The following is an 18,985-nucleotide window of genomic DNA, read 5'->3' as shown; positions in this document are numbered from 1 at the left end:
ATAAATAAGCTCTAGATCATGGCAGCAGGTTAAAGACCTGCAGTGCAAAGCGCAGTGGAGGAAGGAGACCTTGCCCCCTGCCAAGCAACCTTCGACCTAAACTCCATATCCAAAACTAGGAAATGAGAAGGTTGAATGACTTGAGTTCCTTTCAGTTTTAACATTCTATGACTCCATGATTTGTTGTTCTTTGATCAATGCTGTGTGTGACTTACATGGAATAGAATCCAGAAACTCACAGGAAATGTAGAAATCATCTTAAAACAAACAGATAAATTCCCTTACTTAATTAAATCTACATTACACCATATATTAAAGAATTCTCATGTTAGTTGATTAAAGTAGCATCTTTGGTCTTCCTCTCTTTGTAGTACACTGTTACACCAATGAATCAATCACGTGCCTAGAGGCAAAATGTTAGTGCTGCATAAACAAAAAACTCAAGAGATTGCTGAGCAATATTGTATTTTTTATTATTTTAGCCTTGCATATTTGCTAAGTGCTACTAAGTAGTTTTATGAGCCAGTTTAAGGTGGCACTTAGCAAATGAGAAGATAAGACTCTTAGATTTGAGAGGCATGGTTTGGGAGGGAGCATGGAAAGCTGAAAATTTCTTGACCATCTTTGTGATTGGAGATGATGGACATTATAGAGGATTGAACTGTAGTGACTCAGAAGCCTGTGTCACCCGAGGCAACCCCTAGGGCAGGAAGTCAAGGGCCCAGCATATCATGTGTCTTCTTAGAAAAGTCACTCACATTTAGTTGCTTCCAGTTCTTGGTTTATAAAATTGGTGTTATGAAAAATATTGCTCAGTTAATTGTTGCCACCATATTTTTTTCAAGAATTCCCAGAGTCCCAGATTTCAAAAAAAGTGATGAATGTTCTCTATGGTCCTATTATTAGAAATACTCTTTAAAATAGTTTGTGTATGTGTGTGTGTGCGTGCATGCTTAAAATATCTGATTTAATTTTTACACTCAGGTTCAGTGTTCAGAGCAGATAAAAGGAAATAGTAATACATGATGTTCTGCTGATTTTAAGACAAAAAAATTATATATACAACTCTTCAAAATGGTTGGTTTAATCTTATGGGAATTTACATATCCACTGATTTGTTACTGAACATGTAATTTGTTACTTCTTCCCAGAAAACTCCAATGCTGAACTTCCATTTGAAGTCTTCCCCTGTACTAAAAACCTTGTTATTCCAGACATCTGAAATAAAGTCAGCCTTTTTTTCCCCACTCTTTTTCTTTAGCGCAGGATAGCAGAAGTGCTGCTGTTCCCATGCTTTGTACTTATAAACTAACATTAGACTAAAAATGAATTGTCTAAAATAGCATCTGGGAGAGTTAATAGCTCTTGTGGGTGGGCCATATGATAACTCTACCATCATTTGCTGTGTGGTATTTATAATTAATACTCTTTCCTTTCTACCCAACAGTTACACAGCTTAGTTTTCTAATTATGGAAACAAAGAATGAGTTTTCACACAGAGGTATTATTGTTTTTACTGCCCTGGAAAATGAAGATTTGTGAAGGGAAACTAATTTCCATTGGTCTTTGGCTTCCTACCAGTCCTTGAGGTTTAGCTGTGTTAACTCACCTCACCTGAAGGAGGGTAAGAATGCACATCTCTGTTTGGGGCATAGTAAATCGTGGTTAGATTTGACCTCTCCTTTCTCTAGGAATCATTCAGATTCATGAAAGTTCATAATAACAAAGCAATGTACTCTAATCCCAACCCAACTTTGTAGCCTGATTTCCTCCTGGGTCACTTGGAAGGCAAGTGTAGGGTCTGGCTGACATTCCCTTTAAACATAGCTGCCAGCGCTACCTGCAGAGCAAGTGATGGTAAGACACCAGGCAGCACTTGGCCGCCGTGGTAGTAGATGGATTGCTGGGCCCTGTGGGGGTTCCTTTTGCCCCAGTCAGCAAGAACACAACCTGCTGGAAGGTGTCCAACACCTGCCAGGCTTGCAGCTCAGTCACAGCTTAGCTCTTGCTTTCCGAGTAGAACCCCATAAACACTTTGGCATAAGAGGCTCAGGGCGAGAAAGGTGGGCTTCATCCTCAGCCTGCAAAGCAAAGGATAATGAAGCGTTTTCATCACATCTCCATTCTGTCGTCCTGGTAGAAGACATTTTGCCTCCGTGAAAGGAAAGCAAGTGTCTCTTTGAAAGAGACCCTGTTCAGCTCCCCCTAGTGCTGACCATGGGATCAAAGGATAAAATAACCGCACAGGTTTACACTCAGGACAGCTTCAACACAGAATGTCCCTGTTTCTCCGGCTCAGTGGCCAGGTAAGCCGACATCTTTCCTTTGGGCTTAATTAAGCTGTGTGCATTCCTGGCAGTGGTCTCTCCAGCCAGCTACAAACTGCCTGCTGCTTCAGCTCCCCAGTGAGGACATGAAAAGGTTTTCAAACACATTTGAATGGTGCTCGCATTCTGCTCCTATTCATTTTCATTTACTCTTTTCCAGAATTCAGTCCATAGATTTGATTTGAAAGTCCTCAGTTGGAATTGTATGACTCTTTGAAAAGCTAGTGCGGCTGTAAAGCCCCTTTTTTTAAAGCAGCCTGACAATTTCAGGATATAAAATTTCAGAAAAATGAAGAAAAGGTGCCAAATAAGGACATATAAACAGCGATGATTGAGTGATACAGAGGGGTACGTCAAGCTGAATATTCTTCTCAGCTCAGTATAAAACTGAATATGTGAGAGCTTTATAAAGATGATCTGCTCCTTCCTACTGACCTGGTGCTTCAATATCCTCTACTTCTTTGCAGGATTATATGTTTAGTTTGAGAATGTTATTGAGATTTATCTAGCATCCTTCTTCCAATTATTATTATGCACAATACTTTTGTGAGAGGGTGGATCTGCCCATTTATTCTCAGTAGTTGCTATGGACAAAGCTGGGCCATAAAGCTGCCATTTCACTATAAATCAAAGCCTCTATGCCTGAGATGTTATTTAATAATGTTTAAAGCTATAAGTGGAGTCTAGTGGTTCAAACTCAGAGTGAGGAGCCAAATACTTTGCATTCCCCACTCAGCACAGACACTTTTACTTTGTCCTATGATTTCTGACTGCCTGAGGGAATTGAAAATCTGAGGCCAGTTTAACAAAGACCAAAGTATCTGCAAGGTCTCCATATTGAAATCATTCATTTTAAATTACAGGATTAATATAAGCTCCCCACTTCAATTTTTATTATTACTCCTCTTCCATTTCTTCTATAAAATGACTGCAAATATCATTTAGTGACTGAAAAATGTTAATATTCTCAAATAGAAAGAGATATACAGATTTAAAGCATTCAAGACCAAAGAGTGTCCCAAATTGGAACCATATTTTAAGTGCATTTCAGTGTTTGAATTAATTATATAAATCTCAAATCATTAAAAAATTCTTTTTTTCCCCTTCAGACTAAGGTTTTCTACTGATTAACACTCTCACATTAGAAAAGTCCACCCCTTGCAAACAACATGTTGGCATTAAGATGTCAAGAAGTTTTTTATTGCACTTATTCCCAAGTATCTACTCCTCATATGTCTTACTAAGAATTCCAGGCAATCCATTTAATTATTTAGAATTGATTGAAGATGGTAACAGCATGCAAGGAACTCCTTGTCTCATTTTGTCTATTCAAACCTCTGAGAACACCCCAAATCTAGGGTGCTGTGTTAGGACCCATTGCTGCATGAGATGGCCATCCTTCCCAGTTATCCATCCTAAGTGGCTCTTCCCATCCACTTTTTCTGGATAATTGTTGAGTAAGACCCACTTAACTCAAGTAATTTTTCCATTATTTGTCTTGCTGGCTGGAAGTGAAGTTCAAGTTGAAGTTCAATTTCATATTGAAAAATTTGTTGACCTTGGCAGAATGTTTAAAGAGAGTTATTAGCTATCAATTTGAGTTCTTCTCTCCTGGGCCTTTGTTTGTTTTTCTGTTGTCCATTTGATTTTACTACAAGTTTTAGTTTAAGAAACCTTCAACAATTGTTCTTGTAACATAAGAGAGAAAATACTTTTACTGTGCATAAGAATGGTGATGAATTCAGAGCTAGAGTTATAAGAAACTTTAAAGTTTACTTTCTGCAACATCATCTGCTATGATTCTTGTACCTATATAGAAGGTCTGACGTGACTGTGTCTTAGAGAACTCCTCTGCGGGATAGTTCCAAGAACTTTACTGACATCTGATAGGGATCCATTTGTCTCCGCCTTTCAATATATTCAAGCCACCATCATTTCTAGCCTCCTACAAGGGGCACCAACTTCTACTTTCCACCTCACCCACTTAATTTATCCCCTACATAGTAGCACTTGTGATCATTTTAGAGCATAAACGAGATTGCGTCACTCTCCTCCTCAGAGGCTTCCTGTGAAATCCAGCCTCTACCCTGGGCTCCCTGGCTGACTTTGGGCTCCTTCTGAAACTTCTTTCCCACCATTCTCACCTCCTCTCACGGCTCTTCAGAAAAACCACTCATCTCTCAGATCCTTGAGTGTCCAGGTGGATTCCTACCTCAGAGCTTTAGCAATTGCTGGTGCTTCTGCTTAAAAATCTCCTTCAACATAATCCAAGGAAATCTCTGGGTCTTCAGGTTCAATGTCACGTCCTCAAAGAGACTCTTGCTGATTCACTGTCTAAGGTGCCTGCCCTTCCCACATCCCCCGACTCTCTGTCCCATTAAACTTTTTTTTTCTTCAGAGGATCTGTCACTAAGTTACACATCTGCTGCCATTAGATGTAAGCTCTTAAATGCAGGGACGTTCCTCTCCTTCACTGCTGTAAACTGTGCACATAGTAATTTGGCCAAATAATAAATATGATCCAAGTTTTTTATAAAACTTGCTTCCTGTCACACTGTGAATAGAAACAATATTCTAGGAGTAAGCCATAGTATTTCTAATTACATGACCTTGCTCATATTCTATCCTTTCTCTGGAAGGTTGTCTATCTTCTGCATAAGCTTTAGCATCCTTTAAAACCAGTTGAGGTGCCTGCCATTTAGGAAGCCTTCCCTCCCCTCCTCAGGCTGGGTTAGGGAACCAATTCTTAACAATCTAGTCTGCGCCCATAGTCTCTGCCATTGTTTTTCACACATTGCTTTATTATTATTGATTTGACTGCTGGGCTCTTCCAGAAGACTGGGATCTCCTACAGGAAAGGGACCTGAAAAGGGGCCACTTAATTTACCTTAACTTTCTCAGGCTAGAGTGTGCCACATAGCGCAGGCATATTTCAAGTTTGCTAATGGAGACCGGGGCATTAAACTTCTGATATGATTGATTATATTGTCAAAATACTGTGTATTCTACAGATAGAAACCAGTGATATCTTAGCCTTCAGAGTTAAAAAAAAAAAATCTTTATAATCTACTGTCATTCAGTTTAAACTATTTTCAACATAAGGGGAATATGGCTTACTGCTAATTTTAAAATAATCTGAGTTATCATTCCCTAGGGATAATTTAAATCCACAGATAATCCCTAAACCTCATTGTAGAAATTAATTATGCCAAACAATTGCTCAAAGCTGCTAACCAATAAGGGACTATATTGATATGAGTTTAGCTTCCTTACATGTCTCTTCCTAACAAAAATATGTAGGAGCAAGGGAGAAATAAAAGGAATTATAAACAGCCCACATGCTGAATAATGAACTCCTGAATAATTGAAAACTGCCTAAATTTGTGTTAGTCATTTCTTGCATTTCCATAAGACTATCAAGTCCATCCTGGGAGGTGATGAGAGGCACTAAGGAAATAATAAAATCTGCTTGCTCCTCTTTCTCCCTTCTCAGGGAAGAAAATAACACTAATCCAGTTAATAATTCAGATAAAACCAGAGAGAAAAATGGCTCAGCTGTAACTGTGTTCCTTAATTCAAAGTTTTTTGCCCTAAGGGAAAATGATACCATTTAATCAGGTATTTTTCTAACATTCTGTGTTATGTGATTATTGATTCTGCCATAAACAGTAAGTCATGTTTTGTTGGTGTATTTCCAAAATTTCTGGTATATGGTCTTCTCAGGCAAGTAACTTTGTCTCCATATACATGTTTTCCTTTGGCAATGATTTCAACAGCTTCTGGAACTTAATGTGGAAGATACATGATTCATGGCTTTAGGGTGTCAGCCATTGCTTTAGGGTGCCCAATAAGACACAACATGGGGTTTGTATTTAATGAAACCTTTCCCCATAGCCAGCATACTGAAAAGGGCAATTCTATTTTTAAATTCATATGTATCTCCATATTGAAATTTGACTTGCAGACACAAAAAGGTCACTAGTTTTCTGCAAAAATTAAGTTGTGCATAATTCAATGTGAAGGGGAAAAACAAACCTGAAAACAGAAAAAGGCAAGATGGCTTTACTTATATCTTCACAGTTAGTATGCCCATTGTTTATCTGTTTGCAAAATCATAAATTATGCTAGATCTTCAGGCCAGCTTTTACTACCACAAAAATAATATTGTAGTGTAATTCCATATAACTTTATTACTTAAAATACATGCACTCATCTCTAATGATACACAGAACATGACATTTGCCAAAATACATTTTGTGTTATATAGATGGAAACCATTTATATATATATTATATATATAATATATATACACATATACACATTCCATTACTAATAATTATTTAGTTAGATTTTTCAGAGTTAAATAAAAAACCCTCATTTTGCTCATAAATCCCTATAATTCTTAAAGTGTATTATGACTAAGTTGTTATTACCCACAGTCTCTGAGTGAGTAGTATATGGCTTATCAAAGGTTCTCAGTGAGTTTGAGACTGAGGAAGAATACCCATGTTTTAGGATCTACCCAACACCTTATTCTTTATATACATCAAGAACTTTATTCCCCCTTGCCTGTGTAGTTTATTCAAACAACAATTTTAAGGCTTTGTGTAAGGCAACACAGGGAGCAACATGAGATTTTTCTGGAACTGCAGGATTTTCTATGGGTCATATCTCCTCTTGCCATACAATTAGATAAATTCAGCTGTGGCTCAGCTCTGAGGCCATGCATTACCACTGAGTGTTCCATACTTCCTCTATTGGATTCACTGGGCAGATTGTTTCATGAAACCAGACCATTCAGTTTGGCTTCTTCGGGGTCAGGATAGCTGGAGGATATCTTCTGAGAGCCTAAATTTGCTTAATTCTGAAAACCTTAAACTGATTATGTCTGTCATAAAAATGAAACATTCTTTAAGTAACTGGCATAAAAACGGGAGAGAATAATACTCAATCATTTGAAAAAGAGATCTTAAAGAAGAACAGCCATCTCATTTCCCATTTTCCTTTCATTCTGAGCACCTCTCCAAAGGTTCAGGGACATAGTGTTTTATATAAATTCAGAAATGAAAATGATAGTGAATCAATATATAAAGCTAATATTTCATTGCTACATGCTAGTACTTTCCACAGTAATCATTTGCTAACTATAAAGGACCCTGTCCCATTTTTTTGTCTGTTTTTTCCTTTTAAATTTTGAGGTTTATTCTTCCACTTAAAATTTAAACAAAAAATGAGCATTCATAATCCCTCTTAGATAAATGGTAGCATGTTACATACACTTTTCCCTGCTTTGCTCTTTGCACTTTATAACATACCTAGAGATTACTCTGGTTGCTTCTTATAGTTGTGTACTGATCCCTTCCCATTATGAGGCACCATTATTTTTGCCTCTAACCATAGTTAGAAAATTTTCCATTGACCCATGGAGTAAATAATGGTAAGTACTTTGCCCAAGAACATTAACTCACTCCATGAGAATGCTGAGATTAAAACTTAAAATATGAAATTTAAATGAATGTGATACGATTTTCCAAATACCAGTGGTGGTGGGAAGGTGCATCACACAACAGCAAAATCTCTCTTAATCTACTCCATTCAACCAAGTAGGCTAACCAAGACTAACTAAGGCTCTCCATTCCCTTCTAACATACATTGATTGATCCTGAGTGTACTGACCACTCAGAGCTAAGCTCACCTTCTCCTCCCTTCAAATCCAGTGTTTGGTTACTAAAAATCTGTTGTACTTGCTTCCCAACCTACTTATGCCAGTTGTGATGATTGTACTTACGCAGCTTAGTTCAATACTATATAGATCAGTGAAAAAAAAGTACAAGAAAAATGAGCCATTGCTTTTATGAAAACTAAAATTAGTGTTTTAGAGATTCAATAAAGGCGTGTGGCTGTAAAAACATCATTTTGAATTAGGTATGGAAATGACAACCTTAAAAGATGGAGGAGAGGAAAGATGGTAGCATAAGAGGTGAGATAGAGGCTTCCTCCTAAAACCACATATAATAAGAAAATATAATTAATACAACTAATCCTAAAAGAACAACAGGAAAGAGGACTGTGCCAGACTGCATACACCTGGAGAAAAGAGCAGACCTCACAGAGCAGGGTAACATACCAAAGCCGTGGCCCAGCAGGACCCAAGCCCTTCCCCTACCTCACCTCACCAGCAGGAGGAAGAGAAACAGAGTGGGGAGGGAGTGGAGGCCTGGGACTGCTGAATACCTACCTCCAGAGATCTGTTCTGGGAGCACAAACCTACATTTCATGGTGCTTTCATGATACTCGTGTGATTAGGAGATTGGAAAGCTAGGACAGGCAGAATTCCTGGAGAGACTGAGATTCAGCCCCTTGTGGAAAGGAGGGATCCGTATCTGGCCGCTCTGGGAAAAAAGAAAGGCGAGCAGTCTGAGAGACTTCCGAACAAGAAAGCCCTTTGCAAGAGGGCTGCTAAAGGGGCAAGATTGCACAGAGCTTACTGCTTAGGAGAAAGGACAGGTAGACAAAATTGTCTAGGTGCACTCTGCCCAGCAGGTTGGGAGCTTTCATGATCTTCAGGTGCTCCAGCTCCCTGGCTGGCTACACAGCTCCAGGGACCCCCTCCGTGATAGGCAACCTACTGCGCCTTTATCCCGACCAGCCCCACCTGGCTCGCAAACTGGCAAACCCTAACCTGGCGTTAGGCCAGCCAGAGGGAAGATCTGTCTACACCAGCTGCAAATGCAGGGCATAAAGTCTTATGCCTGCGTGCTCGTCCTACTGGTTCAGGCAGTGGAGACAGGAATAGTGGCCAGGAAACAGGAAACTGTTCATTCCTCCCCCCAAGCACCAATACCTCTCCCCCACGACCCCCGACATTGCTTCAGGGCCTGAACAGCTCCAGAGAGTAGAGCTTCTGGACACTAGAGGGCACTATATACAAATATGAAATGCCAAAGGAACCTGGTTCAGAGTAAAATTAATATAACTTCTGAGAAAGATGACATGGACCTCATGACTCTTCCTGAAAGGGAGTTAAAGAGAAAAATCATTAACATGCAAATGGAGGTAAGGAAAGATATTCAAGAACTCAGGAATTAATTCCAGTTGGAGACCCAATCATTGAAGAGCAAAATGGAGGGAATTAAAAGCAGATTGGATATGGTGGAGGAGATGATGAATGAAACAGAAACTAGAGAAGAGGAATACAAAGAAGCTGAGGCACAGAGAGATAAAAGGATCTCTAAGAATGAAAAAATGTTGAGAGAACTGTGTGACCAATCCAAACAGAACAATGTTCACATTATAGGGGTACTCGAAGAAGAAGAGAGAGAGAGAGAGAAAGGGAAAGAAAGTGTCTTTGAGGAGCTAATTGCTGAAAACTTCCCCAATCTGGGGAGGGAGATAGTCTCTCAGGCCATGGATGTGCACAGATCTCCCAACACAAGGGACCCAAGGAAGACAGTACCAAGACATATAGTAATTAAAATGGCAATGATCACGAATAAGGAAAGTCTATTAAAAGCACCCAGAGAGAGAAATAAGATCACATACATACAAAAGAAAGCCCATCAGGCTAACATCAGACTTCTCAGCAGAAATCTTACAGACCAGAAGGGAGTGGCATGATGTATTTAATGCAATGAAGCAGAAGGGTCTGGAACCAAGATTACTTTATCTGGCAAGATTATCATTAAATTTGAATGAGGGATTAAACAATATCCAGATAAGCAAAAGCTGAGAGAATTTACCTCCCACAATCCATCTCTACAGTCTATTTTGGAGGGACTGCTATAGATGGAAGAGTTCCTAAGGTTTAATAGCTGTCACCAGAGGTAATAAAACCACAGCAAAGAAAGTAGAACAGCTAATTACTGAGCAAATGCAAAATTAAATTAACTATCCCCAAAGTCAATCAAGGGATAGACAAAGAGTACAGAATATGAAACCTAATATATAAAGAATGAAGGAGGAAGGAAAAGAAGGAGAAAAAGAAAAGAACCTTTAGATTGTGTTTGTAAAAGCATATTAAGTGAGTTAAGTTAGACTCTTAGATAATAAGGAAGTTAACCTTGAACCTTTGGTAACCACAAATCTAAAGTCTGCAATGGCAATAAGTACAGACCTATCGATACTCACCCTAAGTATAAATGAACTGAATGCACCAATCAAAAGACATAGAGTCACTGAATGGTTAAAAAAACAAGACCCATCTATATGCTGCCTACAAGAGACTCACTTTAAACACAAAGACATACACAGACTAAAAGTCAAGGGATGGAAAAAGATATTTCATGCAACTAATAGAAAAAAGCAGGAGTTGCAGTACTTGGATCAGGCAAAATAGACTTCAAAACAAAGAAAGTCACAACAGACAAAGAAGGACATTACATAATGATAAAGGGGTCAATCCAATAAGATAATATAACCATTATAAATATCTATGCTCCCAACACAGAAGCACCTACATATGTGAAACAAATACTAACTGAATTAAAAGGGGAAGTAGAATGCAATGCATTCATTCTAGGAGACTTTAACACTCAACTCACTTTGAAGGGCAGATCAAGCAGACAGAAAACAAGTAAGGACACAGAGGCACTGAACAATACATTAGAACACATGGACCTAACAGACATCTGCAGAACTCTACACCCAAAAACAGCAGGGTACACATTCTTCTCAAGTGCACATTGAACATTCTCAAGAATAGATCATATAGTAGGGCACAAAAAGAGCCTCACTAAATTCAAAAAGATAGAAATTGTACCAACCAGTTTCTCAGACCACAAAAGTATGAAACTAGAAATAAATTATGCAAAGAAAATGAAAAATCCCACAAACACATGGAGGCTTCACAACATGCTCCTAAATAGCCAAAGGATCAAAGACCAGATAAAAACAGAGATCAAGCAATATATGGAAACAAATGACAACAATAATTCAACACCGCAAAAATCTGTGGGACGCAGTGAAGGCCGTGCTAAGAGGAAAGTATATTGCAATACAGGCCTACCTCAGGAAAGGAGAATAATCCCATAAAGGCAGTCTGAACTCACAATTAATGAAACTAGAAACAGAAGAACAAATGAGGCCCAAAGTCAGTAGAAGGAGGGACATAATAAAGATTAGAGCAAAAATAAATAAAACCAAGAAGAATAAAACAATAGAAAGAATCAATGAAAGCAAGAGCTGGTTCTTTGAGAAAATAAACAAAACAAATAAACTACTAGCCAAACTTATAAAGAAAAAAAAGAGAGTCTACACACATAAACAGAATCAGAAATGAGAATGGAAAAATCACTACAGACACCACAGAAATACAAAGAATTATTAGAGAATACTATGAAAAAATTATATGCTAACAAACTGGATAACCTAGAAGAAATGGACAACTTTCTAGAAAAATACAACCTTCCAAGGCTGACCCAGGAAGAAACAGAAAATCTGAACAGACCAATTACCAGCAACAAAATTGAACTGGTAATCAAAAAACTACCTAAGAAAAAAACACCTGGACCAGATGGCTTCACCGCTGAATTTTGTCAAACATTTAGTAAAGACCTAATACCCATCCCATTCTCCTTAAATTTTTCCAAAAAATAGAAGAGGAGGGAATACTTCCAGACTCATTTGATGAAGCCAGCATCTCTCTAATACCACAACTAGGCAAAGACACCACAAAAAAAGAAAATTACAGACCAATATCCTTGATGAACACAGGTGCAAAAATACTCAACAAAATATTAGCAAACTGAATTCAAAAATACATAAAAAAGATCATCCATCATGATAAAGTGGGATTTATTACAGGGATGCAAGGATGGTACAACATTCAAAAATCCATCAACATCATCCACCATATCAACAAAAAGAAGGACAAAAACCACATGATCATCTCCATAGATGCTGACAAAGCATTTGACAAAATTCAACATTCATTCATGATAAAAACTCTCAACAAAATGGGTATAGAGGGGAAGTACCCCAACGTAATAAAGGCCATATATGACAAACCCACAGCCAACATTATACTTAACAGTGAGAAGCTGAAAGCCTTTCCTTTAAGATCTGGAACAAGACAAGGATGCCCACTCTCCCCACTTCTATTTAACATAGTACTGGAGGTCCTAGCTATGGCAATCAGACAACACAAAAAAAAAGGCATCCAGACTGGCAAGGAAGAAATTAAATTGTCCCTGTTTGCAGATGACATGATATTGTACATAAAAAAACTAAAGAATCCACTCCAAAACTACTAGATCTAATATCTGAATTCAGCAAAGTTGCAGGATACAAAATTAATACACAGAAATCTGTGGCATTCCTATAGACTAACAATGAACTAGCAGAGAGAGAAATCAGGAAAACATGTCCATTCACAATTGCATCAAAAAGTAATAAACCTAAGGAAGGAAGTGAAAGGCCTATCCCCAGAAAACTACAAAATACTATTAAGAGAAATTAAAGAGGACACTAATAAATGGAAATTCATCCCATGCTCTTGGCTAGGAAGAATTAATATTGTCAAAATGGCCATCCTGCCTAAAGCAATCTACAGATTCAAAGCAATCCTTATCAATATACCTACAGCATCCTTCAGTGAACTAGAGCAAATAGTTCTAAAATTCATATGGAATGACAAAAGACTCCAAATAGCCAAAGCAAATCTGAGAAGGAAGAATAGAGCAGGCGGAATTACGCTCCCTGACTTCAAGCTCTACTACAAAGCCACAGTAATCAAGACAATTTGGTACTGGCACAAGAATAGACCCATAGACCTGTGGAACAGAATAGACAGTCCAGATATAAACTCAAGCATATATGGTCAATTAATATACAATAAAGGAGCCATGGATATACAATGGGGAAATGACAGCCTCTTCAACAGCTAGTGTTGGCAAAACTGGACAGCTGCATGTAAGAGAATGAAACTGGATTATTATCTAACCCCATACACAAAAGTAAACTCCAAATGGATCAAAGACTTGAATGTAAGTCATGAAACCATAAAACTCTTAGAAAAAAATATAAGCAAAAATCTCTTGGACATAAACATGAGCAACTTTTTCATGAACATATGTCCCTGGGCAAGGGAAACAAAAACAACAAAAATGAACAAGTGGGGCTATATCAAACTAAAAAGCTTCTGTACAGCAAAGGATACCTAACACATCCTACAGTATGGGAGAATATATTCATAAATGAAATATCTGATAAGGGGTTGACATCCAAATTACATAAAGAGCTCATGCACCTCAACAAACAAAAAGCAAATAATCCAATTAAAAAATGGACAGAGGAGCTGAACAGACACTTCTCCAAAGAAGAAATTAAGATGACCAACAGGCACATGAAAAGATGTTCCACATCACTAATCATCAGAGAAATGCAAATTAAAACCACAATGATATATCACCTCACACCAGTTAGGATGGCCACCATCCAAAAGACAAACAACAACAAATTTTGGAGAGGTTGTGGAGAAAGGGGAACCCTCCTACACTGCTGGTGGGAATGTAAATTAGTTCAACCACTGTGGAAAGCAGTATGGAGGTTCCTCAAAAAGCTCAAAATAGAAATACCATTTGACCCAGGAATTCCACTCCTAGAAATTTACCCTAAGAATGTAAGAGCCCAGTTTGAAAAAGACATAAGCACCCCTATGTTTATCACAGTGCTATTTACAATAGCCAAGAAATGGAAGCAACCTAAGTGTCCATCAGTAGATGACAGGATAAAGAAGATGTGGTACATATACACAATGGAATATTATTCAGCCATAAGAAGAAAACAAATCCTACCTGTTGCAACAACATGGATGGAACCAGATGGTATTATGCTCAGTGAAATAAGCCAGGCAGAGAAAGACAAGTATCAAATGATTTCACTTATCTGTGGAGTATAAGAACAAAGAAAAAAATGGAGGAACAAAACAGCAGCAGACTCACAGAACCCAAGAATGGACTAACAGTTACCAAGGGGAAAGGACTGGGGAGGGTGGGTTGGAAGGGAGGGATAAGGGGCAAAATGGGGCATTATGATTAACACACATAATGTAGGTGTGGGTACATGGGAAAGGCAGTATATACAGAGAAGACAAGTAATGATTCTATAGCATCTTACTACGCTGATAGGCAGTGATTGTAATGGTGTATATGGGGAGGACTTGATAATGGAGGGAGTCTAGTAACCATAATGTTGTTCAAGTAATTGTACATTAATGATATCAATTTAAAAAATGGTAAAAAAAGAACAACCAGAATGAGATATCACCTCACACCACTAAGGATGGCCAGCATCAAAAAGACTAAGAGCAACAAATGCTGGCTAGGATGTGGAGAAAGGGGAACCCTCCTACACTGCTGGTGGGAATGTAAGCTAGTTCAACCATTGTGGAAAGCAATATGGAGGTTCCTCAAAAAACTAAAAATAGAAATACCATTTGATCTGGTAATCCCACTCCTTGGAATTTATCCAAAGAATACAACTTCTCAGATTCAAAAAGACATATGCACCCCTATGTTTATTGCAGCACAATTTATAATAGCCAAGATATGGAAGCAACCTAAGTGTCCATCAGTAGATGAATGGGTAAAGAAGAGGTGGTACATATACAAAATGGAATAGTATTCAGCCATAAGAAAGAAACAAATTCTACCATTTGCAACAACATGGATGGAGCTAGAGGATATTATGCTCAGTGAAATAATCCAGGCAGAGAAAGACAAGGGCCAAATGATTTCCCTCATTTGTGGAGTATAACAATGAAGCAAAACTAAAGGAACAAAATAGAGCAGACTGACAGACTCCAAGGGACTAATGGTTACCAAAGGGGAGGGGTGTCGGAGGGCACGTCAGGAGGAAGGGAGAAGGGGATTGAGGGGTATTGTGTTTAGTACACATGATGTGGAGAGTCACAGGGAAAACAGTGTAGCACAGAGAACGAAACAGTGAATCTATGGCATCTTACTACACTGATGGACAGTGACTGCATTGGCGTATGGGGGGGCACATGATAATATGGGTAAATGTAATAACCACATTGTTTTTTCATGTGAAACCTTCATAAGAGTGTATATCAATCATACCTTAATAAAAATTAAAAAAAAAAAAAAGGAGGAGGGGAGGAATGTAAAAAGATCCAAACAGATCTTCACAGAGTGTTTAGCGAGCATCTTTAGGATCCATTCCACACTGAAGAACTAAACCTGGAGACTATCAGTGCTGCGTTTCTGAGTATGGTTCACGGAAGGGGATAATGCAGAATTGCAGTAGTCCATATCAAAGAAACGAGGGTTGCCTTGCCTCCTCTCCCTCCCCCAGGTAAAATATTGGCAAATGAATGTTTACTTATGCAATTTACATTAAAATGCCATTTTAAATTATGTATTTTTAATGATTTTTCCACTTTAATTATTATTATTTTTATTAACCACTAATCACTAGTCTTGCTCATGTCAGATACTGCATGGCATGTTGGTTGAATAATAGACTCTGAAGACAGACAGCTTGAGTTCCATATCTGAGACTTCTTGTTGTCTGTACCTTTGGGCATGTTGCTTAATTATTCTGATTTTTTTTGATTATTCTGATTATTCTGATTTTGTTTCCTCATTTGTGAAATGGTGATAATAATAGTACCTGCTTCTCAAATTTGTCAAGAGGATTTAAAGAGCTAATGCGTATTAATGACTTGGCCTAGTGTTAGTGTTTGGCAACGCAGTAAGCCCTTAGTCAACAATATCAATTTATATATTTGTATCATTATAGCAAAAATTATAACCAAGTACATTCATCACTCTCACTTTCATAACAAAATACTATAGACTGGGTGACTTAAACAATAGAAATTTATTTTCTCAAAGGTGTGGAAGCTGGAAGTCCAAGATTCAGGGTGCAGCAGGGTTGGTTTCTGGCCAGACCGCTCTCCTCGGCTTCCAAGTAGTGGTCTCTTCTTGTATTTTCACGTGGCCTTTTCCCTGTGTGCAGAGTGAGAATTCTAGAGTTTCTTCCTTTTCCTGTAAGGACACCAGTCTTATGGGATTAGAGCTCCATCCTTATGATCTCATTTAACCTTAATTGCCTCTGTAAAGGCCCTGTATACAAATATCATCACATCGGAGGTTAGAGCTTCAACATATGAATTTTGAGGGGTGCACAATTCAGTCACAACACCAGGTATATTTATACTCTACTTATAATGAATGAAACCTAGAAGTAGCTTTGGGATACACAAATGACCCATCATGTAGGCTGAACCCCAAAGAGAGAACACGACAGTGACACAGGTTCAAGAGAGTTAGAGAACCTTAGTTCTATGCCTAAATCTACTGGTCCACTGTGTGAAACTGAAGTTGTTATTTAATTTCCTTTTTCCCTTCATCCACACATATTATCAAATTAGAAATGAGCCTATCATCTGCTTGCTTCACAAAAATATATTAAGGACTAATATCACATTGTTCAGTAAGTAGTATGAGATTTCTGGGCAAGGTAAATATTGAGGAACAAAAACTTGTTATTCTTGATATTACCTTCATTTGTTCTTCTACTCATTCATTAAAAATTCATTGGTTCTCTACAGTGTGCCAGCCACTATGTGTTCAGAGGGAATAGTTCCTAAAACATAACTGTAAAGTAGCTCACATGCCTTTGGGAAAGGCAGAAGAAAGAAGAAATAACTATAATAAACCAGAAATGTAGTATAGTTGTTTTGTTGAAAGATTATATGCCATGAAAATTAAATGATAGATATCATCTGTTGGATGCTTACTATGGTATTCCAATTATCATACCAAGTGTTTTTATATTCATTATCTCATTCAACAATCATTTGTTGAGTGTTTACTACATATTCCAGTTATCATGCCAAGTGTTCTATATTCATTATCTCATCCAGTATTTATGAAAATACTGAAAGTGTTGTTATTGCCAACATTTTACAGGTTTAAGGAGATTGGGTGTCCTGTCTAATGGCTCCTAGTTGTGAAGTGATAGAGCCAAGATGAGAACTCAGTTGTGTCCAAATCCAGAGGGCATTTCCATAGCCACAGTCTTTATTGCCACTTTGCTCTGGTAGCAAAAAAAGAGCATCCAAATCTCTCTGATCCATGAAAGCATCAGACATTACTGTTGAGCTGGGGTGTGAAAGATGAGTAGCTGTCACGGTTGGAGGACAAGGAAGCAAGAATGTAGGAAGCTGAGAGATGTGAAGGAACACAGCTTACTCAGGAATGGAGAGTAGGACACATATCAGAGAATGGCCCTGCATGAGCCCACTTTGAAGACAAATATTCAAGGACCTAGTAAGTCATCCAAAAGTCAAAGGTCAACCTGGAGATTTTTTTTGACCAGGAAAGTAGTGCAAAATGAGATGTGCTCTCTATTTGGTTAGGTCATGCAGATGAAGAAAAGTATGCTGGGATGGAGGGAGTGGTATATCAGAGAGTTGCAAAATATAGATAGGGCAAGACCAGTTTACAACCACAGTTGTCTAAACAAGAGGTGGTATGGATCTGAATTTAGGAAGTGGGAATAGAGCTGGGCAGAAGAATGTTGAGAAGATACATTTAAACGATAGACTTGCCAGTAGTTTGCAGCTAATCAGAAAAGAGAAACAAGGTTGACTGGCAAGGCAAGACTGATTGTGAGGTTCCTAGCTCAAAGAATTGGGTAGAATATGGTGGTCTGAGGCAAGAGAGGGAAAACAGGAGGGCTCAGAGTAGATGACAGTGTTCCATTTAGGATGCTTTGCTTTAAGATGCTTGTGGGACATCTAAGTGCATGTCACGTGTAGACAAGTAGAAATGCACTTCTAGGGCTCAAAGGAAGGAAGTCAGGGCCTGTAGTGGCAACTGAGAAGTCATCACATCCAAAGGCAGCAGGGGAGTAAATGGAAGCCCCAGGAGAGCAGCTTAGGGAAAAGGAACCCTGCCAACGTCAGCTCCAGAGGATCCCAGAGTAGATGAAGGCCCTTGGGAGGTCAGAAAGGCAGGAAGAGAACCAGGAAAGAGTAGATCCTGGAAGCCAAGAGAATTCAAGAAAGTAACAAGATTCAGTGCCACAGATGCTTCAGTAAGGAGGCATTCTTAAATATCTATTGAATTCAATAATTGGAAGGTCACTGGTGACAATGAAGTGGCTTCAGTGGAGTGTAAGGATGAACTCCAAAGTGTAGTAGGTAATGGAAGCAGAGGAAATGGAAGCCTCTGGTAAAGAATATGTTTTCAAGAACTTTGGCACATAGGGAAGGATTGTTCAGTGACAGTAGCCAGCAGGGAGCCAGGATCAAGGGCGCACTATGGCGCTTTCCCCATTTCATCTTATGTTTCCAATAATATCCTAACTTAAAGATCAAACAATATCCTAACTTTTAAGGCCTTTGAAAATACCCTGCAGACACTCTTTTAACTTTTACTTCATTACTAGTGATAAAGTTTGTTTGTACTTGAAATTTATAAAGTTTTCCTACGCTTACTGTATGTTCAGCTGATGTAAAAGCATTAATAAAAATATCTTTACCAAGGAGTATCAAATTCAGGATGCTTTTATATTTGCCTGTCTGTCAATGTCAATTAATGTCCTATAAATCCATTATTTAATTTATCCTATCATATGCTCAGAATAAAAGAAACACCCTATGTGAGCATTTCCATGACTAAACAAAG

The 18,985-nt window shown here is 38.3% G+C and overlaps 1 protein-coding gene across 2 annotated transcripts in view; it reads left to right on the top strand.

The window, feature by feature from the left end:
• The window catches only part of KCNB2 (potassium voltage-gated channel subfamily B member 2), a 391,569-nt gene that overhangs the window by 234,870 nt on the left and 137,714 nt on the right, over positions 1-18,985 (top strand). The gene's annotated exons all lie outside the window — the stretch shown is intronic.

Source organism: Manis pentadactyla, chromosome 3, assembly GCF_030020395.1.
Source record: "Manis pentadactyla isolate mManPen7 chromosome 3, mManPen7.hap1, whole genome shotgun sequence".
Taxonomy (NCBI): domain Eukaryota; kingdom Metazoa; phylum Chordata; class Mammalia; order Pholidota; family Manidae; genus Manis; species Manis pentadactyla.
This window is presented reverse-complemented; position numbering and strand designations above follow the sequence as displayed.